The sequence below is a fragment of the Manis javanica genome, chromosome 6, assembly GCF_040802235.1.
Source record: "Manis javanica isolate MJ-LG chromosome 6, MJ_LKY, whole genome shotgun sequence".
Taxonomy (NCBI): domain Eukaryota; kingdom Metazoa; phylum Chordata; class Mammalia; order Pholidota; family Manidae; genus Manis; species Manis javanica.
Genome location: NC_133161.1, coordinates 46,563,116 through 46,590,873, shown reverse-complemented (window position 1 = coordinate 46,590,873; position 27,758 = coordinate 46,563,116). Strand labels below are relative to the sequence as shown.

Genomic DNA, 27,758 nt, shown 5'->3' with positions numbered 1-27,758 from the left:
AGATCAGAGAGTGGGCCTAATGAGTAATGTCATATATGCAAAGTATTTTTTCAACATGGTTTTCCTGGGAATCCCTTTTGTAAGAAAACTCACTGTTACCGGCAAATGCCTGCATTTGTTTAATCTAATTGTATGAGAACCAAGGATGGTGGGCAGGAGGTAGAAAGACTAATACACAATTTATGTGAGAGAGAAAAAATTTGCAGGCCAGATAGTCTTTTGAGGCTTTTTATTTACTTCTAAATATGGTTGTGAAAGCAAACTTTCAGATTATTTATATTTACCTACAAGAGAAAGGTAAAATTTGAAAAAATTGTAGTACTGTCCATGTTATATAAAAGCCAAAAGTGTGAGGGACAGAATTGGGATCTACTGAAACAATATATTCAGTACATATCCTAGGGGTTTCAGTATGTGTTCTCTAGAGGAGTTGTGGGACTCAGTAAAGACACATAAATAAATAGCTCAACTCAAATGACCGCATTTCAGCTAAGTTACAACAGCCTCTTTGCCTCCCCGCACCCGCCCAGCCCTGCTATAGTTTCTGTAAAGGGTCATTTTAGTGTATTCGAGTTTCCCATTCTTACCTTTTTCTCTGTCCACGTTGTGATTGGGTGTATTCACTCCAAAACGAGGGAACAAAAGGACCAAAGGAAGGGAATGTGTAAAATCCTCAAGAATGGATTGTCTCCTTTCAAATAATCACCTTATTGGTCTTTATCTTGGGGGATCCTTAGATCTTCTTTCATCTCTCTTTTTTGTTGTTGTTGTTGGGGAGGAGATGATGCCTCACGCTACAAAGTAAACCTTAGTAGATACTTTTTATTTTAGTGTATGACAGTGGGGTGGGATTGGAAAAAAGGAATGTTCTAGAGACATGGAAGTTAACAATTAAGAAAAATAAAACATGAAAGTAGGAGCCATGTGAAACAAAAATTGGAGGGGTGGGTTGGCAATGAAGAAGACATTTGGCAAAATGGACAAGCACATGGAAGGTGGCAAAGTAGTGGGAGCACAGTGTTAAAAAGTACAGGGGCTCGAGCCAGACCCTATGCACTTGAATGCTGAGTACACCATTTTTGCTAAATGTATGCGTAGGAGAAAGGTACCTCAACCCCTCTGGGTCTCAGTTTCTCCATCTGCAAAATGGAAATAATAATAGAGGCAATTTCAAAGGATATTTGTAATGTTTTGAGGAGTTCACAAGCATGGGGCACAGGGCAAGAGCTCATCATATTATACATTCACTATTATATATGGTGTTTTAAGAGCTTAACAGAAAAGGAAAGACAACTTTACACATGAAACTTCTGGTTGCAATGGGAATATTTCAGTATGTATTCAGCAAATAAAACAGCTAAAAAGATTTAGCAAGGCAGATCAAAACCTTTTGGCAGTCTTGAAGACTGTTAATTCAATTCTTCTTTTTTTTATTTTGGTATCATTAATATACAATCACATGAGCAACATTGTGGTTACTAGATTCCTTCCATTATCAAATCCCCACCACATACCGCATTACAGTCACTGTCCATCAGCATAGTAACATGCTATAGACTTACTTCTCTGTGTTGTACTGCCTTCCCCGTGCCCCCCCCAACGTCATGTATGCTAATCACAATGCCCCTTATTCCACTTCTCCCTCCCTTCCCACTCACCCTCCCTAGTCCCTTTCCCTTTGGCAACTGTTATTCTATTCTTGGGTTCTGTGAGTCTGCTGCTGTTTTGCTCCTTCAGTTTTTGCTTTGTTCTTATGCTCCACAGATGAGTGAAATCATTTGCTACTTGTCTTTCTCTGCCTGGCTTATTTCACTGAGCATAATACCTTCTAGCTCCATCCATGTTGTTGCAAATGGTAGGATTTGTTTTCTTCTTATGGCTGAATAATATTCCATTGTGTATATGTACCACATCTTCTTTATCCATTCGTCTACTGATGGACACTTAGATTGCTTCCATTTCTTTGCTTTTGTAAATAGTGCTGTGATAAACACAGGGGTGCATATGTCTTTTTGAAACTGGGCTCCTGCACTCTCAGGGTAAATTCCTAGGAGTGGAATTCCTGGGTCAAATGGTATTTCTATTTTTAGTTTTTTGAGGAACCTCCATACTGCTTTGCCCAATAGCTGAATTATTTAACATTCCCACCAGCAGTGTAGGAGGGTTCCTCTTTCTCCGCATCATTGCCAACATTTTCTGTTCCTAGTCTTTTCTACGTTGGCTATCCTAACTGATGTGAGGTGATATCTCACTGTGGTTTTAATTTGCATTTCCCTGATAATTAGCGATGTGGAGCATCTTTTCATGTGCCTGTTGGCCATCTGAATTTCTTCTTTGGAGAAGTGTCTGTTCATATCCTCTGCCCATTTTTTAATAAGGTTATTTGCTTTTTGGGTGTTGAAGCATGTGAGTTCTTTATATATTTTGGATGTTAACCCCTTGTCGGATATGTCATTTACAAATATATTCTCCCATACTGTAGGATGCCTTTTTGTTTGGCTGATGCTGTCCTTGCTGTACAGAAGCTTTTTAGCATGATGTAGTCCCATTTGTTCATTTTTTATTTTGTTTCCCTTACCCTAGGAGATGCGTTCACGAAAAAGTTGCTTGTGTTTATATTCAAGAGATTTTATTTATTTATTTATTTTTTATAATCATCTTATTTATATCCCGTAAGCAGGCAAGGTGTTGCAGGCAGACATCATAATTTCCAGCTGTGAAAGCTTGGAAGGCACTGGTGGACAGTTTCTTCTCTTGATCAGTGATTCTAGATGACTGACCTGTCATTTCATGTTTCTTGGCTCCCTGTCCCTGTTTCGTGAGGTCTGCTCTGTTCGTGAGGTCTGTGTGCAGTCTGGTTCAGCCTTCTTTCTTGTTGTTGTTTTAGGGTTAGTTGTATCAATTAACTACATTTTCATACTATCTGTGGTTTTGGGAGGAATTTTCCATCTCACCTCTCACACCACCATCTTGAATGTCTACCTATTCAAAAGATTTTTGCCTGTGTTTTCTTCTAAGAGTTTTCTGGTTTCGTGACTTACATTCAAGTCTTTGATCCATTTTGAGTTGACTTTAGTGTATGGGGTTGGACACTAATTCAGTTTCATTCTCTTGCATGCAGCTTTTCAGTTTTGCCAACACCAGCTGTTGAAGAGGCTGTCATTTCCCCATTGTATGTCCATGGCTTCTTTATCGTATATTAATTGACCATATACGCTTGGGTTTATATCTGGACTCTCTAGTCTGTTCCATTAGTCTGTGGGTCTGTTCTTGTGCCAGTACCAAATTGTCTTGATTACTGTGGCTTTGCAGTAGAGCCTGAAGTCAGGGAGCATAATGCCTCCCCCCAGCTTTATTCTTCATTCTCAGGATTACTTTGGCTATTCAATCTTCTATCTGGAAAAAATAGTTACCTTTTAAAATTCTGGACTCCATGGAGATCATTATAACATTATTATAGTTAAATCACCAAATGTCTAGGACAAAAAAGGTATGTTTGGGTAGAATGTTTTTGGTAAGGGTATTTTAAGTACAATAAAATCAGGACATATTATTGAGAATTTCATGTATAGTCATTGAGAGGTAAAAGCCATAAAGTGAATGTACAATATTCTTGTAAAATCAGGAATAGATTTGTGAATAAGTTATGGTATTGTATATTATTCCCCAATAAGGGCAAATCTTTTCTCTTTATATTACTAATTTGATATGTTTGAGAATTCACAAACTTGAATTATTTTAAAGAAAATGTATGTTTCTGAATGCCCTTCAGTGGGTGCATGGTTAACCAAAGTGTGGTACATCCATTCGTGGATTTTAATTTAGCAATGAAAAGTAATAAACTCTTGATACATGCAATAACTTGAATGGATCTCAGAAAAATTATATAGTTAATGGAAAAAGCTAATCTCAAAAGATTACATGCTGTCTGATTTCATTAATATAACATTCTTAAAATGACAGTTAACAAAGATGGAGAACTGATTAGTAGCTGCCAGGAGTTAGGGTTGGTGGAAGGGCTGAAGGTGGCTATAAAGGGATATGATGCTAATCCTTATGGTGATGGATCAACTCTGCATGTCATTTGTAGTGGTGGGGACACATGTTAAATTTCACAGAACTAAGCATGTACATGTGCACGCCCTCCCCCCACACACATTCATACACAGTGAGTTTTGATGTTAGGCAAGATGTTACCATCAGAGGAAACTGGGTGAAGAATACACAGTAGCTCCCACTACATTTTTATGCAACCTTCTGTGACTCTATAATTTCAAAATAAAAGTTGAAAGATCAAAGGTAAGTTTGTTTCTAGTTTTTTTTTAACTTAGTTGACTTCCCCAATCCTACCATGACAGGAAAAGCACCCATGATCACCACTTAAAAGATGGACTGACTGCTCTTTGAATGTGAGCATCTTAGGGTCAGCAATGGCATACTATCCCCAAATTCATTAAATTCACTGTCTTCCATTGCTACTAGATGAAGATTCAATGACAGAAACCTTTATGTGTAATTAGGTGAACTCTAAAAAATATGCAGAGTAATTTTCCACAGCCTTTGAGAATTTAGCTGGTATGACTCAGTACATTTTGTTTTGAGCACAGCTTCCTTGTTGAGGCCTTTTGGTCGCATTTAAAGAAGAATCAGACACTCATCTAAATCCTTGTTCCATGTAGTGTTGGCTGCCTTGTCACTATTCCTGTAAGCTTCCTATCTCAGATGGCAAAACAGGGAGGAGATGCATTTGGCATAATGCCACAGACTGTTCAGAACTTGAGTGCCCCAGCCAGGTGGACGTTTTCTCAAAGAATGTCTTTGTTGGCAGTGGCTGCTAATGAGCAATGACTGCAGTCCAAATGTGTGTGACATCTTGGTGTGGGAGTTTGTATTTAGTTTGTAGATCTTCCAAGGAGTGTGATGTTTTTGAGGAATAATAACTGATTTGTCTGGGGCTGTTCTCTGCCCATATTTTAGATTTGGATTTTTTTTCTTCTCATTCTGGTTCAAAACTTTGTAAGCTTACACAACATGCTGCTTTATGTTCCTACATTTTAGTTAGTTGGTTAGTCAATTAGTTAGCTGGTAAGTTACAGTCAGCTGTATTTTTAGTTTAGGAAACAGAGTGTGGAAGGTTTTGTAGTGGATTTAGGGACTCTAGGTAATTTGTAAATATATTCACAGAGGTCTAACCATTGTTAATGTAAGGAGGAATGTGTCCTCAGGAGATCTGCGTCTGAGAGCTAAATTGTTTCACAGGTTTAAAGGCCATTGCTTACGTAAGAATACATGTAGCATAATAGTGTTTAGAGAGATGGAGCGCATAAAAGGGTGGTAATCCTGTACATTTGTGTGACACTTAAAACATTTTAAATTATTTTGTGAATCTTTTTGTTATGTAAATCAACTAGGGCAAGAGTGACACCCTCTACCTACATTTTTTTTTTAACAAATAAAGAAGATGAGAATGGTCATGACTTATTCAAGGTCCCCACTACAGGAAGTGAGGCATCAAGGACTAGTTATGTTTATTTTGGTGTTCTTTTCAGTAGAATCCACTGCCGCTGTATACAACCTTGATATCAACAAACTATGATAAATTCTGTTTCTTCTTTACATTGGCTTTAGATATTTGAAAGAATATATGTTTATAGTAAGATCTGGGCTCATTTTCTGCTGTAAGTTGCTTATTGGTGAGAGATTAGTCTTGAAAAATGTCAGTGAAGGAATAATTTTTAATGCCCATTGATCTTCTGAATGTATATGTTTAAAAGAGTTTATAAACTTTTTTTCTATAGACTAGATAATAAAAGAAAAGACTGCCTACAAAGTAATGCTTGATGCCGATTTATATTCAGAGAAATAAAAATCTTTCTTCTTTCAAATATTCATTCTACTTTAGTAGTTTGATTAACCTACTCTTTTGTTCTTTCATTGCTCAGATAATCTCTCCAATTAAGGAACTATTACTCTGTCTAGGGCAAGAATCCAGCAGATAGTTTGGCAATAAATGATAAAATAATATTAAATAAATAAGTAAATAATAAAATAATGAAAGTCAGAAACACAGCCTTTTCTGTAATTCTTCTTGACATATGTAATGTTGGTTGTTTTCTGTTCATGCCTTAGTTTTTCCTTCATCTATTACAAAATCATAGATTAAAATAATCCTGTCATTGGGATCAAAATTATTTTATTTGAAGTAGAAAGGTTATTAATGACAAACATTACTCTTAAATAAATCATTTTTAACTAGTTATCCCTTTGCTTCATTTCAAAAAATGATGTAAATTGATTTGTTACTTGCATTATGCCCCAGGGCCCTGGAAGAATTAATGTATTCTTTCCTAGTCATTATGTAACAGCAGTTTGAGGGAAAATAGAACTTGGGAGCTGATATTTACATAAAGACTGAAGACACAGAAAAATTTATGCCTTTTCTTATTAAAAAAAAGTTGAGTCACACAGGAAGGTCTTAAAAGACATCAGGAACAGAATAGCTAATAATTTTGATCATTTATATTCTTCTAAAGCTGGGAAGGCTTATATAGAGAGTATCAGGTCCATGGAGAAGTGGATAACACACAATCAAAAATACCCTTGCATCATCCTAACAAGAAAAAGAAAATACTCATGTTTGGTGTAAGTGGTGGTAAGTGAAAATTTCTAGTTTATAAAACCAGGAAAATTCTACTGTGAAAAGAACATTGGTAAATTCAGAAATTAATAATCCATAATTGTTTTGTACTTCATTTTTCCCGGAGTTTTCTAGCTCTAGCAAGAAATCTCCTCTCTTTCCCTGATTGCATCATCAAGCATTTATCTTGCCTCGGTTTGGTCAAAGACATAACACTTCAAGGCAAGTGTGGGAGAGAATATCCAGAGGGTCTTCTTCTTTTCTATTTTTGCCCTTCATGCTTGGGATTCCCTTATTCCAAAAATATCTTTTTTGGGGAAACCCAAACAATGTTCCAAAATTAATACCCCAAAAGGAAATGAACTGGAATTGACCTTTCCTGCTTCCTGCTCCTTGTTTCCTGCTATTTTAGTGACTTTCTCAAAAATGGCACTCGTCCACCTCTGGTCTTGTTATCAGAGTTGAAGCTGGTTTCCTGACATGAGATGAGAGTGAGGGGCACAGGGCTTTGAGCAAAACTGGGGATTTGGCAAATGGAGATTAGAGACGCCAGACATAAAGAATGGTTTTGGTAGGATTCAAATTCAAGAACAGGCGAAAGGCTCTGTAGAGGCAGAGGGCGAGTCAGTGGTGGCTTAGGAAGGGAACTGGTGGCCAAGGGGCATGAGAGATCTCTTTCGGTGATGAAAAAAAATGCTTTGTATCTTGATTGAGTTGGTAGTGACACAGATGGAGACACTTGCCAAACTCAACAACTGTACATTTGAAATGGATACATTTTATTGTGTGTAATTTATATCTCAATAAAACTGATTTTTTAAAAGTGTGATTAGAATACAATTTGAAAAGCATGGCCAACTCCCTGCTTGTCCTTTACTCTTATCTTCAGTACAGAGGAAATGATAATATTTTGGGACAATATTTTGAGAGCAACCACCACTTTTTATGTTTCATAAGATTAAAATGTCCATGCAGTACCACCAATGGGTAATTCATCTCATGAAGCAGGATTGTTCTACATCATTTGAGATGTTTACATTCTGTTCTTCAAGATATCCTATGCCTGTGGGTGGAACTATTATTTTGACTTTAAAAATATTTATATATTAATTTCATTGTTGCCCTGCTAAGCCAGTGTGAATAATTATCTAATGAGTTTCCCCAGTGTCCTCTTGATTCATTTCCTTTGTATGCCATTACTGGCAAACACCTTTGGTGTCCCTGCCCAGCTTTAGTGTGGGAACAGCCACTCACCCCTGGAAAAGGGCCCTCGGCAAGCAGAAATGGCTCATATTAATTTGCCTTTGCTTTTTGATAACAAAATGTTCCTAATCAGATCTGATTCCTATTGAGCCTTTGCAAACTTTGTTGGATGGAGTGTGGCTCTTCCTTTTCTGTATGCCCTTTTTTCCATATCTTTTTGATCATCTCAGGAGTATCATCTTATATCATTCATACAGGGTAGTCAGAAACAGAGACTTGTCTAGTTACAAATTTAATGATCCTTTTGAAAAACTGGACTGCAATTTCTCTAGTTAGGCTCTAGAGGCCAATATAGAAATTGTGATTTTCTGATTATCTTGCTGGACCCATTTCAGACAGATTTGAGCTAAATGGCAAGTCTTTAAAATATCTGAGCTTGGAAAAGATATACACAGCCCCATGTTCATTGCAACATTATTTGTTTACATTTCATAATTTTTTTTACCACTTAAGTGTCCATAGATAGCTGAATGCATAAAGAAGATGGAATATCTTCACACACACACACACACACACACACACACACATGCACACACACACTGGAATAGTATTCAGCTACAACAAAGAAGGAAATCCTGCCATTTGTGACAACAGGGATGGACCTTGAGGACATTGTAGTAATGGAAATTAGCCAAAGACAAATACTATATGATATCATTATATATGAAACTTTAAAACAAGGGCAAAAACAAAAACCATGAACTCATAGATATAGAGAAAAAATTGGTGGTTGCCAGACGTGGGGTAAGTTGTGGGCTGTGAAGGGGGTGAAATTGGTGAAGGTGGTCAAATGTGCCAAAAAAATCCACATTGGAGCTTAAGGGTAAAGAATCCAAAAATGTGTAAATGCGGTCACACACAACTGAATGTAAAAGGAAATAGAAAGGAGAAAGACCTTGCATGGTGTGTGTCCTTTGAGTGGGAGCAAAAAGCAGTGTGTGCATATATTCACTGGAGGCCTGTGAAGCTTTCCAGGGACTGAAAAGTGCATGCAGCTCTAGTGCGCTCATTGTCAGGAGGATCCAATCCATAAATACAGGCTGGATCCACTTTGCTGCCATATGAAAAAATTGTACCCATTTAAACTATTGCCTTATGGATCTAAAAACCTTAAGCCAGGTAGGATCTCAGAGTTTTAATGAAGCTCACAACTCTGAGCTGTTACAGGACCAAACTCTGGAAGTATTGTAAGAGAAGTCGTTTAACGCCTTTTTATTTGTAAAACCATGAAATGATAAAGATTATTGATTTACCCAAAGGGAGACCCGTGCTCACAGCCTTTTCATTACCATGGGCATACTTGGAAAGATATTCTCCTAACAACAGCAACAAAAAGGCAGACTTGGGATTTAGTTTGCTTTTAGAGCTCACAACAGTATAGTTAAACCGAATTTCTCTTCTTCCCTCTGGCTTCTTTTTATTTTCCTCCAGACTTTGCCCTTTAAAACAAACACTGAACAGCACAGGACATGGTATTTCCTGGGTAATGTCACTGGCTGTGAGCTTTGTTTATTAGTCATGACATTAGGGCACTGAGAGATCTTATATGGCTTCCTCTTGTACCATACAGAGTTCACTCACACACACTCACACACACACACACACTCAAACTACTTCTGCCCTTCATTTTGGTCTGCATCATTCCCCACTCTTTTGGAGAAGACAAGATAGGCACGGCCCTCCCCTTGATGGGTGGGTATTCACAGGTTTCATGCTTTTCCATTTTCTTCTTTTTTTTCAGGTGTGATTTTTTTGATAGTGGTGAGGCAGTGGAGTGTAGGTGGGGAAGGACTTCAGCAGTAAAATATCAGAAAGATCCTTTTGGCAAAAAATAGAAATAATATTGGTTTCTGAAGCAGAGGCAGGAGGGGGGATGAGAAATATTTAAGGGGAAATAGCATGTCATTGAAACTGCTGATTAGCCTGTGGGCAGAGGTGCACGGAATTTGGTTGTTAAGGACACTGCTCGAAACTTCCCGTCTTTCTGCCTCCCTGGCCTTGCCCTTTCTCCCTTCCCACAGCACTGCACATAGAACAGGCTGCAACCCAGGGCACAAGACTTACCTCAGTGACCCTAAAACTATTTAAGAAAAGATTTCATTGTCCATTCCTTCAGAATTTCTTACTACTTCTTTTAAACCAGGGCTCTGAAATTCCTCAGGGCAAATTGATAGTTTGACATTTGTTGATTCGTGAGTAACCCATAGTCGATAAAGGTTACTGATAGGGACTGTTGGTTATATGCAAGCCTAAGTATTGCCTGACTCAAATATAGGAAGAATACAATCTCTATATTTCTTCTTAAATTACCTTAATTTAAAAAGGGGGATTTTGTATTGGCATAAATATTAATAGCAATTAGTCATATGGTTCATTCATAGTCTATGACCTACTTGTATATCCTGCTGTATCTGGCTCTAAGAAAGTCAAATAACTGCTCTTGGTATTTACCATCTAAAGCAGGATGTCAGAGGTGCAACTTTAAATAGCCTTAGAGATACTTTTTTTTTTCAAAAAATGTAAACCTGAGATAGCTATGCAACCATTGTCAGTGGTAAGCAGCAACAATCTGAATGAGCACAGTACTTCTTGAGTAATAAGTTGTGTGTTCAATTTTTGAGGAACGTGTGCTCTTCCAAGTCACGCATTTTAGACATGGCTTAATTTCTTTTAGGTCCTGGCTCTGTGGGACAGTGTGGCCTATGCTTTGAAGCCATTTGTGCTGGGCCGCCTATAGTTTCCATCTTGTTGAATTTCTATTCCCTGAAATCGCCTGCTTCTAGACTTCTTAGCTCCAGGAGCACACTTTCAGCCGACTACTCTGGGATGGTGGCTGAGTCTAAAGTGCTTTTTCCTACACTTCACCTGGCACATGGGATGGGCATATGCACCTGAAGAGCCTAAATCCTGTTGTTATTACATTTAGCAAGTACCTATTTAGAATAATATTTGTTGAATAAATGCAATGTCTGGGTAGAATAGTGAATATTTTGCTGTTAGCCTAATGAAAAGGGTAGTTTTAAAACAGCACAATCCTCTTGCCTGTATTTTTATTTTGTATGGTTTTGTCTTTAGGGAGAGTTCTATGGCAGGATTTTTTCTTTTCTCCTGCCACAACTCCATTCAATGAGCTGCTTTTCTCCTTTTGTTTCAGCTCTGTCAGGAACCAAGGCCACTTTGTTAAGCTGGTGCATGGGGTTTGCGGTGGTAGTTTGCTCTACTGCTGGCAGCAGGGGTCGCTGAGCTGAGAAGCCTGCAGGTTTGTTGGCCAAAGGCCACAGCTATTGTGCACATCAGGCTGTGGCTGACTGGGTTCTGTTGCAAGTGCCAAGGAGGGAGATGTCAGAGGGGTACACACATGGGTCAGAGGAGGAAGGAGAAGAGTCGGCTAATGGATTGTAGATTGTCCAAGGCTACCATTGCGAGAGGGACCATGGGGGGCCTGGAATCTGCGCCCCTGGTGTCAGACAACATTGATGCAAAGGGCTAAATATTAACATTATTTTCAAGCAAGAGTTGGAAGGCCTCCAAGGATGTCTTCAAGGACCTTTGTAGCTTTCCTTTTCTTGAGCAGCTTCTCCTCCACTGGCCTCCCAAGCACTGTGACTCATAGTGTCAGGTCTTCAGTTCTGTCCTTTCAGGCCCTGGAGTCACTTTTTTATGGTACATGTTTAAAGTCTGTACCAGTGTCTCCTTTTGTTCATCTTGCGTCTCTTTCTGGGTCCCACTCTGCCAGATGAGTTGAACAGGGGAGCTGGCCGCAAGGGGAAGGGGCCAGAGAGAAGGTGGTGAAAAGTATACTCAGAGGTATCTGGCTTTGGGTTTTTACAGAAGTTGATAGCATTCGGCTTAGTGACCACAATTCAATTATAAGCATCACACAGCCATCCTGAGTGACTATTTTCTTGCCAAAAACTGCTGTGTAAAGGCGGCTGCATTTTTGTTAGCCTGGCCTGATGGATTTTTAAGTATATTAACCACATACATTCACACAAAGGGAAAAATTTACTGCCTAAACAGAGGGACCTAAGTCCCCCAGGCTAAATAAACCCAATGAAAACACAAGAACTGCATTTACAGGCCTCCTGAAGATAAGAATTCAACCTTTAAAAAGGTTCCTTCAAATGAAAAATGGATGGCTGAGCTGCTAATGGCCCAGTAACCTAGGAATTTAACTCTTCCCTAATGTGCAAGGACCTCGGATCAGTTCCAACTCCTCAGGATGAAGAATTTTCACCCAGGCTTCTGCACAGTTCTGGGCCTAGGGAGTCCAGTCGCGGCCTTGGAGATTTAATGACCACCTCAGAGGCCAGACTGTCTTGGCAGTTTTTGTGTAGTATTTTGTTTCTTGTGTGTGTGTGTTTAAGAAAGAGAGAGAATTGTATATATGTGTGAGTCTGTGGGGAGATAGGTGGAGGCCAAGGTAAAGGAGAGTGTGTATCCCCAGCTTTTCCCAGTTAGGATTTGGTTGAATGAAAGATTGAAAGGAACTTAGTCTTTTCTTTAAGCTTGGAAAATATAAGTCTTCCTCTTCAAGTTAGTGGAAGAGTTAAGAGGTGAAGAATTGACCTAGTTGGAATTGCTCCTGTGTGTGTTTCTCTGCAGAAACAGGTTATCCACTGGGGCATATGTGAGTCTGTAGGTCTCCCCCCATGCATTCTCAGTCTTCTGGTGATATTGAGAGTCCACAGAACTAGTCATCAGTAAATCCTGCCACTGTATTAAGGTCAAGTTGCAAGGGTCTCCATGAATCACCCTGCAGGTGAATTCATGTCTCTGTTGTAAAGCATCTGAATATTATTTCTACATAAATATGGTGGGTGGGGAGAGAGGTCAATGACAAAGGGGGCGAGGGAATTTCTTGAGGTGGTGGAACCATTCTGTATCTTGGTTGTGGAGATAGTTACATGACTATACACATTTGTCAAATCTCATAGAATTGCATGTTAAAAAGGTACAGCTTGATATCTGTAAATCATAACTCAACAAACTGACCTATTTAAAATTACAAATGAGTGAATAAATTATTTGTGAATGAACGAATGGATATTCCTTTCACTTGTCCCCTTGCTGCCCTGCCAGCCAGTGAGCTGTTTAGATGATGCCTCCCTTTTGCAGAAAGGACACCACATAGTCAACTCCAGCCTATGAACTCATAATGCCAGAAAAGCTGTTCCAGAAAATGCAGAGGAGGCATGTGTTTCCTTCTGGGGCAGATGATCTAACCCTCCAGGTAGCAATGCCCTTATATGGTTAGCACAGGTAGGAAACTACCTAGCTTCATGCTGACTCACCAGATAAAAAATCATTTCTCTGAATGAGTCAGAATCTCAAATGTGTTCTGTACAGTCTCATATGTCCTGCATTGTGAAAAGCTCAAGGCACCAATCAGGATGCCTGCTGGCAGGTCTCACTGGCCCTATATGGACAATATCCACAATCTACAGCTTATTCCTGGCATGATCAAATTCAAGCCCTCTAGATCACTTAATCACATGCTCAGTTAGGTACAAAAGGAACTTATTTAAACTTATGCTCTACTAATGTTATCTATTCAGTTATAGATAAATCTAATAATGGTAGAATAAAACGCTTCAGTGTTAAGGGTATTTCTGGACATTGGGAGAAGAGAGGTATATGTGTGTATGTGTGTGTGTGTCAGGATACAGAGTTACAACAGACTTGGGCAATGTAAAATACCACAGAAAGTAGAGGTTTCCAAGGAAAACATGGGGAAACTCTGTATGAGAATCTAATATATGCTATAGCTTTTAAAAGGAAACATTAATAGTGAAACATGTCCTCAAAGGGCAAGCCAGTAATAAATTTCATGTCAGAAATTACCTGTCAGTAGGATTATGTTAAATAATGTTGAATTGTTATTAGTCGGAAGGGAAAGAGGAGAGTACTTTCTCAAAAATGTTCAGAGAGTGTAGTGTTTCACACACAAATCCCATTATTGTTTAATGGGATTTTTGTGCTCACCCCTTCTCAAAGATATATTGAGAATTTTGGCCATTTTCATTCATTCATTATAGGAAACTCAAAAGCATTCACTATAGGAAAAGAAGCCAAAGTCTTTCTATGCAAGAATTTGGAATTACCCAGGGGATCAGTGCATCTTGTCAGACATCCATTGGAGAGCATCCTGGTTGGTGAATGTATACCTGCTTGCTGGCACTGCAAAGGAAACTATCTTTCCTTCTGTGCCTCAGCAAATCAGTATTATCTCAATACTTTTAGCATGTTGCTTGTTTGGGTCAAATAACTTAAAAAAATATCCTCCTTGCAAATGTGTGACTGTCTTAAGAATTGTTAAGGTTCATTGCAGTATTTTGGATCTGAAACTGAGGACACTCATTGAGCCAGGGTGACGGGAAGTCCACCCTGCCCTGGATGCAGTGAAGATGGAGGACTGATAGAAACAGAGTGTGAAACACCACTGAGGCGTAAATGTGAGCTGATGCAGCTGGAGCCCTTTACAAAGGGCCACTTATGACTCATAGGTGTCAAATCATTACTCCCAGAATAAAAGATTGCTTTGATTTTATGTGAACTGAATGAAGAATGATTACTGCATTGAATTTGGGATTTTGAAGGACAAAGTTAGAGGTAAGCTTTAGGATCCCTTCATCTGCTTTGATTTGACACATTGATTACTGGTCATTACCTGCTCTGGGTCTCTTGGAAATTGCCATAGTTGATGACATATTTGATTTCATGATATTCAGGCAAGATCTTGTCAGCAAGTGTCTGCACAAGGGCATGGGAATTTGTGGAAACCTTTATTTCTTCGGATTGTCAAATCTCAATTTTAGTAAATGACGCTAGCAATAATTTACAAATTGTCTTGGGTGGCTTCGAGTCAGAAATTACCTTTCCAAAGTTTAAGCCTTTACATCCTTTCAGGGCAACTTGCAATCCACAGAGGCTTCTTTCCAGCCAGGAGCATTTGGATAGCTTTAGAATGATATGTCTTATGGGTAAGTACAATAGTATTTTAAAGTTTGTTCAGATGGCAGTCACTTGGGCTACCTGATTGGGACTTGATCTTGTGGTTATGGAATGATCCTTTAATTACATTGCAAAATATATAGTTTTGCATGTCCTGTTATGAGTTAGTTAAAACATATGGAGGCTAGGCTGCTAAGTGTCACCCATAGCATTGCAAGACGAGGACTAAGTCAGTGAGACCATGCTTTTCCCTTGAGACATCACCTTCACAACCAGTAGGTCCCCTGTTCTGGTCTAGTCTAGCTTCAGTCAAAACAGATTGGATACTCTTGTCACTTCTGAGAGATTCCTCTGGCTCCACTCATAATGAGGGTTCCCTGCATTTCTGAAAGCTTCTTACCTTCATGGGAAATCCCTTCTGGCTTTCAGCTTTTGTTTTTGTTTTTGTTTTTTGTTTTTTAACAACTGAGAAAAACTATCTTTTGTTATAAATGTGAAGAAAACCTCTTAAATGTTTTTATTATGGGAAGTTTCAAACTTTATATTATGTAGGTGTATGTAGGTGCAAAGAGCAAGATAACTCCCCATGGACCTATCACCCAACTTAAATAATTAACAACTCTCCATCAGCCATGTTTCATTGGTGTCCCTACCTACTTCCAGAATCTCCCAAAGTTATTTAAAGCATATCCCAGATATCAGCATTTTACCCATAAGTATTTCAGCATCTAAATATAAAAGGTAAGTTTTTTTTAAAGATGAATAACCACAATACCATTTCCTACTAAAAATGTTACCCATAGTTTCTTAATATTTTTTAATATCCCTCAGATTTCCTTGATTGTTTCAGGATTTTTTTCCCCCTCACCTTATAAAAAAAATTAATTCACTTTATAAAAGCACTCTGTATAAAATCACTCTGGTGGTGGCCATAGCTGCAGCCTAGGGTCCTTGGCAGGGAGGTTTTAGTATGAGTCTGTAGAAGAAGGTCACTGGCTTCCTGATTTGGAGACGTAGTGAACATAATCTCTTTCCAGAAGTCAGGGGTGAGACAGCTGTAAGTCTTGGAGATGGCGTCACAGGTGGCCCCTGTGGTAGTCACCAAAGGATGCAGTGCAACCCTGGTGAGGTGTGGTGGTCGTCCATACTGGCCATCAGCAGCAGCTTCTTGGGCATAGAGGCAGAGACGATGCCAGTGCCTCTGGGGGTGGGATGAGGTGCTCAGCACAGAGGCAGGCACATTGCAGGGACGTTGTGGGACTTGCCTCTTTTTCCCTCAGTAGCCTCACCACACAGGGACAGTGAAGAGCTTGGCCAGGATGATGGCCCAAAGGACATCAGTGGCTACCTCCTTGGAGCATTTAACACCCAGACCAACATAGCTGTTGTAGTCCCAGATGGTGACAGATGCCTTGAACCTGGCCCCTGGCCAGTACTGGGCTGCTTTTACATGTGCATGATCTTTAAAACCTCAACCCTGAGGCATATCCCCAGGAAAAAGTCGATTATTCAGACTCTGATAGACAAGGAGAAGAGAGAGAACTCCTTCAAGGATTTGATCTTCATGTTCTTGACCAGGTGGCCCTGCTCAGCCTTGCTTCCTTAAGGTGCGTAATTCAGGCCAGGCTGCTGCTGCCTCTCACTCCGAGACTCCAGGAGCCCCAGTGTACCTCTGCCATTTATTGTTTTCCTAGAGAAGAAGTACCCTTTATTTTAATCAGGACTGAAATAAGGTCTATACACTGAAATTGGTTGACAGATACATGCACCCCATCCTTATTTTGTTAAAAGACACTTTTAAATCACAGATCCATGCCTGCCATCCTTATTTTGTTTTTCCTTGCCATTTATTTGTTGAAGAGCCTGGAGAGTTTTGTATAATCTGAATATTATTGATTGTATTTCCATGTTGTCAGTTTAACAAGTTCCTCTGTTTCTTGTATTTTCTGTAACTTGGTAATTGTGGGTGTTTGGATTTAATTTAGAGTCAAGTTCAATTTTTTAGCAAGCGTACTTCGTAAGCAATGTGGGGTACTTCTATCAGGAGGCACCAATTCTCTCTCTTTCTTTGGAATGTTGGCAGTCATTGACAATTCTTGCCTAGATCCATCTTTTATTTTGGGATTGTAAAGTGGTGAAGTCTAACTATATCATTTTCTTCATTTATTAACTGGAACATTTGTTCAAAGAGAATCTACTCTCAACTATGTGGCTATCCTGAAGTCCATTTCAAAACTTCTTAAAGCCTGCAGTTCATTTATTTTGGTGTCAGAGAGATGTCCTCTTACTTAGTAAGTACTCAGAAACAATCCTTTACTCATAAAGGGAAGGATAATGTAGCAGAAAACACCAGGCTAAGGTCTCAAGTGTCTTGGCTCTACTTGAGATCTGTACGATGTTGGACAAGCCATGTAATTCCTCAGAGCTGGCAGGTCTCCAGGCCCTTACCTACATTTCATCCAGAGAAGAGGTATTTTTTCTAATCTCATTTGAACAAATCAGGCCATGACTTTTAAAGACTATACAAAGAGTCTATTGCTAAGGTCTCTTTCAACTAAAACATTGTATGATTTAAGATTAAAGAATAGTAATAATAAGTCCATATCAGGGTATAGAATCCAATAACCAAGAAGAGTTTTGTTATCTCTCACAATGCATTATTTCACTTGCTCATCCGTTAATTACATAGTTCATTTATTTTTTTCATTATTTAAATAAGTGTTTATGCTATCTAAATCAAAATTAGGTCTAATGCTTGGGAATAGGAGTTGTGAGCAATAACCTTTTTGGAGATCCCTGAAGGTACCATTCTTGAAGCCTCAGCCTGAAGTTGAGAGAGTTGAGGAAGGGGTACAGGCATTCTTGGAAGTCTTCATTGAAATCATCCATAAGACTGATTCCCTGTACTTGAGAGCTAAATTTGGAATTTTCCCCATGGAAAGAATGATTCTATGTACTTGAGAGCTAAATTTGGAATTTTCCCCATGGAAAGTCTCTTTGCTAGGCAGAGTCAGCCTAAGGGATGTTTAACAACATTGCTGAGAGGGAAAAGCAACTTAGAAGGACATCTGGAGGACTCAAATTGTTTACATGATAAAAGTTAATCTCAATTGTGGAGGAAAAAGAAGATCAATGATTCTGCTTGCAGACTCCTCCTCCCCATTTGCCATTTCTCTTTTACCCATAGAGCTAATGAATGAATACCAAGTAGAAGCCTGAAATCTAGTGTTAACACAGTCCCAGGTTCCAAAGAGGAAATGCAGACTCAGCTTTCTCATTAATGCACTTATATCCCACTCTGGGTAGGATTATTAAAAGTAGCCCAGGAGGAGGAGATGGGAGTAGAGAAAGGAAAGCAGAAAATCCAATTCCAGAATCCACCCCTGAGTCACGCTGGCTTGTGACAGGAGAAGCACAAAAATAAAGTCGACAGTCCTCACCTCTGAAACTAGGAGCAAAGGAGGGCTCCCTTCATCACAGTTTCCCCCAGTACTTAATCACAGAAGGTGCTGCTGCTCCCTAACACTTAATAATTTAATAATAGGAGCAGGTCCTAGTGGGAGATATTATAAAACAACCTTAAGAGTAATAAAGGGAAGAAGAGCACTACTCCATTTCAAAAATTCAGAGCCTGTCTTAGAGGCCATGAAATTCTCAGTTCAATTTCATTATCACCAGCAAATATTTATTTATTCACTGAATGAATATTTATTGAGTGGCTTCTTTGAGGAGCATGTGGTGGAGGTGTCACCAGGACACACTGATGACAAGAAGCTGTTTCTTATAAGCTAGTAGGGCAGAGACAGTTTGCACAACTCATTATGAAACATATGAAACAAGGCAAACTTTGATAGCTTTGCATTAAAGGTATACAAATAAACATTCATGAGGATGTGGTAGGAAGAGATTAGTTCTAGTGGAGGACTAAGAGCAGTGTAGTAAAGGAGATGGTGTTGAAACTGCACTTGGAGAACTGGGTAGAATTTTACCCAGGGAAGCTGGCAGTAGGGAGAGGGGCTGGGGGCAGTCAGGCAAAGGGCATGGGGAACAACTGTCCCCACTTGGCATCGTGTCTTCCTTGAAGATATTACAGCTTCGAGTCCATGTGTGTCACTGGGTGAGACCATGATGCTAAGGAAAAAAGAGACTTTTTTAAAGTTTCCCTCGTTTGTCAACTGTACTCCCGCTGACCTTGTCAGAAATAGCGTTTTATCTCAAACTCTGGAAAAAAATCTGTTTCATTCAACTTTTTGACGCTAAATTGACACATCGGCCTCTGTATCAGATGCAGCTCTGATTTCAGGACAAGTGGCGCCACAGGCTTCACTGAGTAGCCACCCATACAGTGTGTGGCTGTTCCACATTTCAGGGCTCCAGGCAGGTGATTTGCAGAACTCATAGGGCTCTCCTATTCTAGATCTATACCCAGATATACAGCCATGTGAAGCTGGGACAGACCTTCCATCCAAGCAAGTACTGTCCTCATGAACCTTCCCGGAGAGGTAGAGGCCCACCAGACTATGGGTAAGCACCCACACCTGGTTAGACAACACTTTTACCCATGGACTCCTGCCTAACAAGCTATCAGTGGGTTAACTTAGAATATAAATGACTTTTTCCATTTGATGAGAAAAACCTTGCAATTTTTCTCTTCAAGATAGTAGCAGTCATTCTTTAGATGTACAGAGCATTTTGTGGTTTATAAAGAACTTTCAAAGGTAGTATCTAATTTGATTCTTGTTACAAGGCTTTTCATTATTCTCCCTTTAAAGCTAAAGAAATTGAGGGGCTCCTTAAGATAATTTAAAAAACTGCTCTTATTGGGCACACTGTCCAGTCTTGTTCTAAGCACTTCCCATTTATTTCACTGGAGCCTTAAATTGTCCTGTGAGGTAAATCACTGTGTCCATTTTGAAAATAGGCAGAGAAGTTATATAACTTGCTTGAAGGTCCACATCTAGAAAATGATAGAGGTGGGATTGAATTTGGCCAGCGTAGCTACAAGTTTGCACTGGGTGGCCCATAGCTTGCATCTGAAACGGAAGGGTTATCCAAATCTACCTTTCACCCAGCAAAGAGGCATGGTGTGCCTGGGCATCAATGGGTATCCCCAACAGCAAATTTTTTTGCTGGATGAGTGTTTTCTATGTCATTGACCTACCAGAACTGGAGTGGATTTGGAGAGATCTATTAAGGAGAAAACTGTTTGATGCCTGTTTGTTTTCCCCTGTCATTCTACATTGAGACAGACTCCACCCTCTTCAGTGAGAAAACCACACATCCTAACTTTTTACTCAAGGATGAGAATGAAGTAAACCTTGGGAACAAAAGGTCTTTTCCAAGTCTTGTGGGAAGCTGAGGCTCGTGGGGAAATAGCACTGAATATAGTGCTAGAAAACCTGGATTGTGGTCATGTGTAGGCTAGTTATTGTACCTCTCTGAGCCCCAGGTAGTGACTCTTCTGCCTATATCATGTCAAAAACAATTGTAAAGATTACTGTGAAATCTGTAGCATATCATAGTCATAAAATGGGTCACCGTTGTCTTTTGCTGTTTCTAGCCAGGGGTTCCTTTCCTCAAAGCTCATCTTCATGCCTCACTGTAAGAGACTTTTAAAAATGAGATATGACAGGGTCTTATAAACTTCTGCATAATTCGAGCATCATGGTGACAAAATGGACTTGATTTAGGAAGATTCTCAAAATGTTGACTTTTAAGATGGTACAATAATTCATCCCTTACAGTTTGAGCCAAGGATATATTTAATTTGTATAGATATGAGAAACAGCTTCTGCAATCTTCTCAGAAGTTCTTCTAGAAAATCCAGAATTAAACTTTCTTGATATTTTTTAGAATTCAAAAAGATTTATAGTTGAGATTAAATCTTGTTGAATGGATAGAGTATTGTGTGGCAGTGAAGAATGTGGGCTTCAGAGCCAAGCAAAATATACTTACAATCAGCCTTAGCACTGGCTCCACCACTTAGAGCTCAGAGACCTTAGGCAAGATTGAGCTGCTCTTGGCCTTGATTCCTCACCTGAACTGTGGGTATATAATAAACTCTGTAGGTATTTATAAGGATTAGATGAAATAATGCATGTGAAGTATTGAGCTTGGTAAGTGCTCAAATATTGTTAGCTTACTCTGAAAAAAACATGGTTCTTTTGTTGCATATTGCAGAATTTCCTTCTTTTTTTAAGGCTGAATTTTATTCCCTTGGATGTATACTCCATTCTCTTTATTCATTCATCTGTCAATGGACAATTAGTTGGTTCCCACAGCTCTGCCACTGTGAATAGTGCTGCAGTAAACACAGTATCTCTTGGAGATACTGATTTCCACTCTTCTGGAAATACCCAAAAGTCATACCTAAATCATATGATAGTTCTATTTTTTTTTCTGTAGTAGCTGCACCATTTTACATTCTCACCAACAATGTACAAGGGTTCTGATTTCTCTACAGCCTTGCCAACACTTGCTGTCTTTTATATATATATAAATAAGTTTATTATATATAATAGTTATCCTGATAGGTGTGAGGTTCTGATTTGCATTTCCCTGATGGTTAGTGACACTGAGCATTTTTTTTTCCCACATATCTGTTGGCCAAGCACATTATGCTAAATGGAATCAGCCAGTCACAGAAAGACTTAAATTGATGACTTTGCTTCAATTATTGTTTGATTTAAACAACAAATAAAAGTTGTCTCCATCAAACATATAATTGGAACCTAATCCATGAAAGACTTAAAAAAGAATAACTCAGTGAAGTAGCCAATGCCAAGTCCCTGATTTATTCTGTTATTGAGGTAGCAGAAATAAAAGGAAGCTACTCTTTGGAAATGCCAAAAATAACTATTCGAGAAGCATTTATGCTGATATTGTTGAGGTCTTTGTTTTGGAGCCATCTGATGAGAAAAGCTGCCTTGTAAGGAATCCTTTTTATTTCTTCAATAACCAAATCCGCTTGAAAGAGGTGGTTGCATTTATATAGAGTGTCTCTGTGAACAGCGCTACACGAGAATTCTGTTATTAAAGGGAGCATTACAGAATCCACTTTTCCTGTGAACTCACACCCACCAAGACCATGTCTCGGTATCTCCAGATCTTCACATAGTACTGGTGCCAAATTAAATATCATCATCTCTGGGATGACGCTTCTTTATGTGATGAAGGTCTTCATCAGGTAACAGTTCCTAGATAAAATTTGTATTTGGTCTTATAGAGATACTAGAAATCATATATCCAGGAAATGCCTGGACCTTTTACTTTTCCTTACCTGGTCCCAGGCTTCTCCCCTTTGACCCTCTTATTGACATCCAAAGCCATCATGGTCACAGGGCAGGAGGTCACAAATCAGCTTAAATTCAGTAATAAGCCTATCCGGCTAAGCACTTTAGAGTCAGGAGGTGTCTGCACATATTATCTTCTCCCATAGAAATGGTATAACCAAGGGGAGATCAAACTGTAAAAGGTACACAGCCTGCAATCCATCTGGTACAGAAGATGAAGGAATGCTTGCTGGTGTTAACATTTTACAAAACCAATGAGAAGTCCCTAAAATGAATTTTGCATAAACTTAGTTCCCTATTTGGAATTGAATGGTAAACAAAAATGTTGTGTTATTTCTCTACTCCCAAAATAATTTCAGAATGACGTGGACATTCCCATGTGCCTGATACAGCAGCATCTCCCAAAGACCATCAGAACAGAGTGGCTTAGAATTGTGCAGTGAGACTAGAGCAGCCCCTAGAAATGTCCTGACTGGGACCAGTCATGTGGTTGCATATAGTCTTGGCTGGCCTTGGGGATTGAGAGTGGTCACTGGGAGTCCTGCCTGTATGACAGAATAATGTTTGCCTCATCAGGTGGTGTCTGAAAAATGAATGGAATGCAGGGTTACTGAAAAACTTTGAGAGCCAAACAGTTTGTTATGCTAGTTGTGAACGAAGCAAAGTATTTACAATATCCCTTTTGCCCCAAAATAGATTATAACCACTATACAACCACAATGGAATGTGTCCATTCATTTCTAAATGGGTCGTCCCCTACCACCCCCCACCCTCGTGTTTAGGTCATAGCTATTTCTAGACTTTCATGTGACAAGACCTTCATGGACCAAATTCAGTAGTGTTACCTCCTTAACAAAGTGGCTGCATGTGCTGTGGTTTACCCTTGTTTATTTTATTCTACACAGCCTGTATCACTAGCCTTTCAATCAAGGTCAGGAGATTGAATTCAACCCCATTCGTTTAAAAGAGCGATAAATTCATGCTAGCTCCATGATGTCACCCCACTAAGTAGCAGAATGTGTCTGTGGTGTGCTGTGAAGTCAACCTTCCAGACACGAGTATTCTGTATGACCCTGAAACCACACCTGAAAGACAGGATGGTGTTGTCACACCAGCATGCATTCTGGCTGCAACTTACTGTATTGAGGGCAACATGTATCCAGAGGTGAAGAAGAAAATCAGTAAAATGGCTGATTTATTGTTTTAATTGAGGAAAACCCTGTAGTCCAAATAAACTATATCAATGGAAAAGACTCATCTACACATCAACATGGAATTTCCTAATACTTACTGCCAATTTGCTATCGCGTAGATGGCTAGGAAGTCTCAGGTGGAGTCTAATTGTACAAGGGCCAAAAAAGATCTTATTACCAGGGTGGAGGTCAGCGATTAACATTGTGATACAAAGTCATATGCCTTGCAAAGCAGCTCTGTACAGTGTGCCAGGTTTGAGATCTGTGTCTGAGATTTACATGTTTGCTTGTGAGTGAAACTCTGGTGAGGAGGGTGGCAAATTCCTTCTGTTGCAAATGTGAATTCTTATACACATACACACATTCTCCTTCTCTCTCTCTCTCTCTCTCTCACACACACACACACACACACACATGCCTTTTCTCTCTCCAATTGTTATGTCTTTTTAAAGATGTTCATTACATCAGCCATGCAGGAAGGAAAAGAAAACCCTTACTAACCTGCAGCCATCAGACATGCCCCCTAAGACAGCTATTCCCAAGACTGTGAAGATACGCTGAATTCCTGCAACAGGGAAGCAGGACACAGCACCATCCTGTAACTGCCTGGGCTAAGGAGCGCAGAATTGTAGCTGACATTTCTTAAGAATTTTATCATGTATGCTGCATGCTTTATATGCGTTATCTTATTAAACCTTCACATCAACCTCCTGAGGTTGGGACTATATTTATTTCCATTTTACGGATAAAGAAACTGAAGCTCAGATATGACTTACTCATAGTCCCACATCCACTCTATACCTCTATGGAATGCCAGTCAAACTACTCCCACCTGCTTCTTTATAGGAGAAAGTATGGAATGATTGTTACTTTGAGCCAAATACAGTCTCTACTTACATTACTTTACACATGAATATGGATGTGTCTGTATGTCTGCGCCCACATGTGCACTCATAGATGGGCAATTGCACATGCTTACAGTGACCTTTTTGTTACCAGATGTTTAACCTTATGGTAGCCTCTGCTCATATCCTAATCTTTTTAGCCAGGATTATAATAAAAGAATCATTTTATTTCAAAATAGCTTTACAGATAAAACTTTGCAGAATCTGAAATGTCACTTCTCTGTTTGGTGAGGGTTAAATGGTTGTTTCAGGCCAGAGTTTAGTTCACATTCTATAAATGGCTCTTACTCCTTGATCTGACTCACTGTATGTATTACAGCAAAGTCACTTACAGATCAATTTATTTTTAGAATCTTAAAGAAACAGATTCTACAGGGAGTGTTTGTTTCTGACCACAGGCTAGTGCAAGTGAAAACATATCTCAGTGAGGAGTTTTCTTTCCATTTGACTCCTCTGCCCACAGCTCTCTGTTAGTGGTAGGTCTTTGCATGTTGTGTTAAAATGTTTTGAATTGTTTAAATGGCAGAATATCGGAATTTTATGCCAACATCTTACATAGTAAAGGAGTTTTGTGATATGCAACTAGGATATCTTTTTGGATTCTAAGGAAAATTGAAAGTCAGAAGTAAATGAAGACAATTAATATTGATAAAGATAGAAAGATTATATACCTGTTTTCTACCTTGCTACTTTTCAGTAGAAATTTTCTCTAAGATCAAAACCCAGGAATCTGATAAGAACAATGATGATGATGATGATGATGATAATCATGATCACCATTAGTAGAGATTCTAGATCCATCCATTAAATAAATATGGCATGCTGCCCTCTACAGGTATTTGATCTAAACCAGATGGTATTAAATTCAGACAAACAGGTAAAGCATTCTCAAATACACAGACCAATGTATAAATGCAAATTGAATATTAAGGCCAGTAAAAAGTAAAACCTTTATACTCTGCAGGTCTAATTTGTGTTAATTCAGAAGCCAGAGAAGAAACAGACATTTGGTAACTTGCTTATTTTAATTTACTTTTCTAAGTTTTTGAGTATGTATTTTTGAAGCCAATGCCAGAAGCAGAGAAGAACAGCTGAGAATTTGTGGATTAGTTTTGTGTTTACACTCGAAAAAACTAATTGTTCTTTGGTTTGGCTAAGACCTATTATTATTTACTAATGATAGTTAATAATAACAGGTTGGAAATCTCAAATTTTTTGTAGTTCAAAGTGGTCATATTTTAGACTACATTTAGCCAACATTTTTAGATATTTTAAACTAACAGATTTTGTACCAAAAAAGAGGGTTTACCTGACTTGTTTTTTACCCCTCTACTGTTGCCTCCCCTCAGTCAATACTCTTGTTATATTAGTATCTAAGTTGAACATTTTTCTCAATTTACTTTCTGTTCTTTCTTGTTGAGGATATAAGCCAACAGAGGAAAAAAACACTGAGCAGAGTTTGAAGAACTGATTTCTTGTATCCACTTTTCACCCTTGAGTTTAGTTTAAATTAGTTAGTCTAGATTCAAGATGGCGGTGTGAGAGGTGAAACGGAGAATTCCTCCCCAAACCACAGATAGTATGAAAATATAGTTAATTGATACAACTAACCCTAAAATAGCAACAAGAAAGAAGGCTGAACCAGACTGCATGCAGACCTCACCAACAGAGCAGACCTCACCAACAGAGCAGACCTCACCAACACAGGGTAACTAACAAAAGCCGTAATCAGGCAGGGCCCAGGCCCTTCCCCCACCACAGCTCACCTGCGAGAGGAAGAGAAATGGAGCCGGGGAGGGGGTGGAAGCCTAGAACTGCTGAACACCAAGCCCTAGAGGTCTGCCTTGGAAGCAGAAACCTACACTGTGTGGTGCTCCGGACTTTGGGGAGCTCAGACAGGTGGAGTGCTTGAGAGACAGATGCGGCCATTTGTGGAGGGGGGGATCCACACCTGGCTGCTCTGGGACAAAGAAAAGACAGGTACTTTTGAGAGGCTTCCTAGCAGTGAGAGGGCTGCTGAAGGAGCGGGGTTTGTACAGAGCTTGCTGTGTGGGGGAGGGGAGAGCTGGACAAGGTTGTCTGGGCGTGCTCTGCCCAGCTGGTTGAGAACTTTGAGGAGCTTCAGGTACCCCATCCCCCTGGCTGCCTGCTCACCTCTGAGGCCCCCCCACTGTGACACGCAGCCTGCTGTGCCTTCCTCCTAGCCTGCTAGCACTGGTTTGCAATCTAGCAATCACTGCACTGGTGTCAGGCCAGCCAGAAGGAGGCTCAGCCTACAACAACTATAGATGTAAAGGACAGAGGCTTACACCTGTGTGTTTGGCCCACTGGCTCTGACACTTGAGGCAGGCACTGCAGATGGGAATCAGGAAACAGATCTTTCCTCCCCCCAGGCACCAGCTCCGCTCCCCTACAACCTCCAACCTTACTCTAGGGGCTGAGCAACTCCGGAGACTGGAGCTTCTGGGCACCAGTGGGCACCACACAGAAATGTGAAATGTCAAAAGAAATGGTTCAGACCAAAATCTCACAAACCCCAGAAAAAGGGCCTAATGAAACTGAACTCACCAATCTGCCTGAAAGAGAGTTCAAAATAAAAATCATAAACATGTTTATAGAGGTACAGAAAAATATTCAAGAACTCGGGAACAAATTTAAGTTGGAGATTCAATCATTAAGAAATTCCATATCTGAAATGAAACATACAATGGAGGGATTTAAAAGCAGATTAGAGGTAGTAGAAGAGATGGTAAGTGGAATAGAAATTAGAGAAGAGAATACAAAGAAGCTGAGGCACAAAGAGAAAAGATAATCTCTAAGAATGAACGAATATTGAGAGAACTGTGTAACCAATCCAAATGGAACAGTATTCGTATTATAGGGGTACCAGAAAAAGAAGAGAGAGAAAAAGGGATAGAAAGTGTCATTGAGGAGGTAATTACTGAAAACTTCCCCAATCTGGGGAAGGAGATAGTCTCTCAGGCCTTGGAGGTGCACAGATCTCCCAACACAAGGGACCCAAGGAAGACAATATCAAGACATATAATAATTAAAATGGAAAAGATTAAGAATAAAGACGGACTTTTAGAAGCAGCTAGAGAGAGAAAAAAGATCACATACAAAGGAAAACCCATCAGGCTATCATCAGACTTCTCAATAGAAACCTTAAAGGCAGAAGGGAGTGGCATAATACATTTAATGCAATGAAGCACAAGGGCCTTGAACCAAGAATACTATACCCAACAAGGTTATCATTTAAATTTGAAGGAGGGATTAAACAATTTTCAGATTAGAAAAAATTGAGAGAATTTACCTCCCACAAATCACCTCTACAGTGTATTTTGGAGGGATTCCTATAGATAGAAGTATTCCTAAGGCTAAATAGATGTCACCCAAGGGATAGACAAAGAGCACAGAATATGATTCATAACATACAAAGAATGGAGGAGGAAGAAAAAGGAGGAAAAAAAAAAAGAAGAACCTTTAGGCTGTGTTTGTAATAGCACGTGAAGTG

General features: G+C 39.4%; 1 protein-coding gene and 1 pseudogene across 4 annotated transcripts in view; one reads left to right on the top strand and one right to left on the bottom strand.

Annotated features, from left to right (window-relative positions):
- CREB5 (cAMP responsive element binding protein 5) overlaps positions 1-27,758 on the top strand; it is a 381,416-nt gene that overhangs the window by 175,006 nt on the left and 178,652 nt on the right. The gene's annotated exons all lie outside the window — the stretch shown is intronic.
- On the bottom strand, positions 15,746-22,183 carry LOC108405131 (small ribosomal subunit protein uS5 pseudogene; annotated as a pseudogene).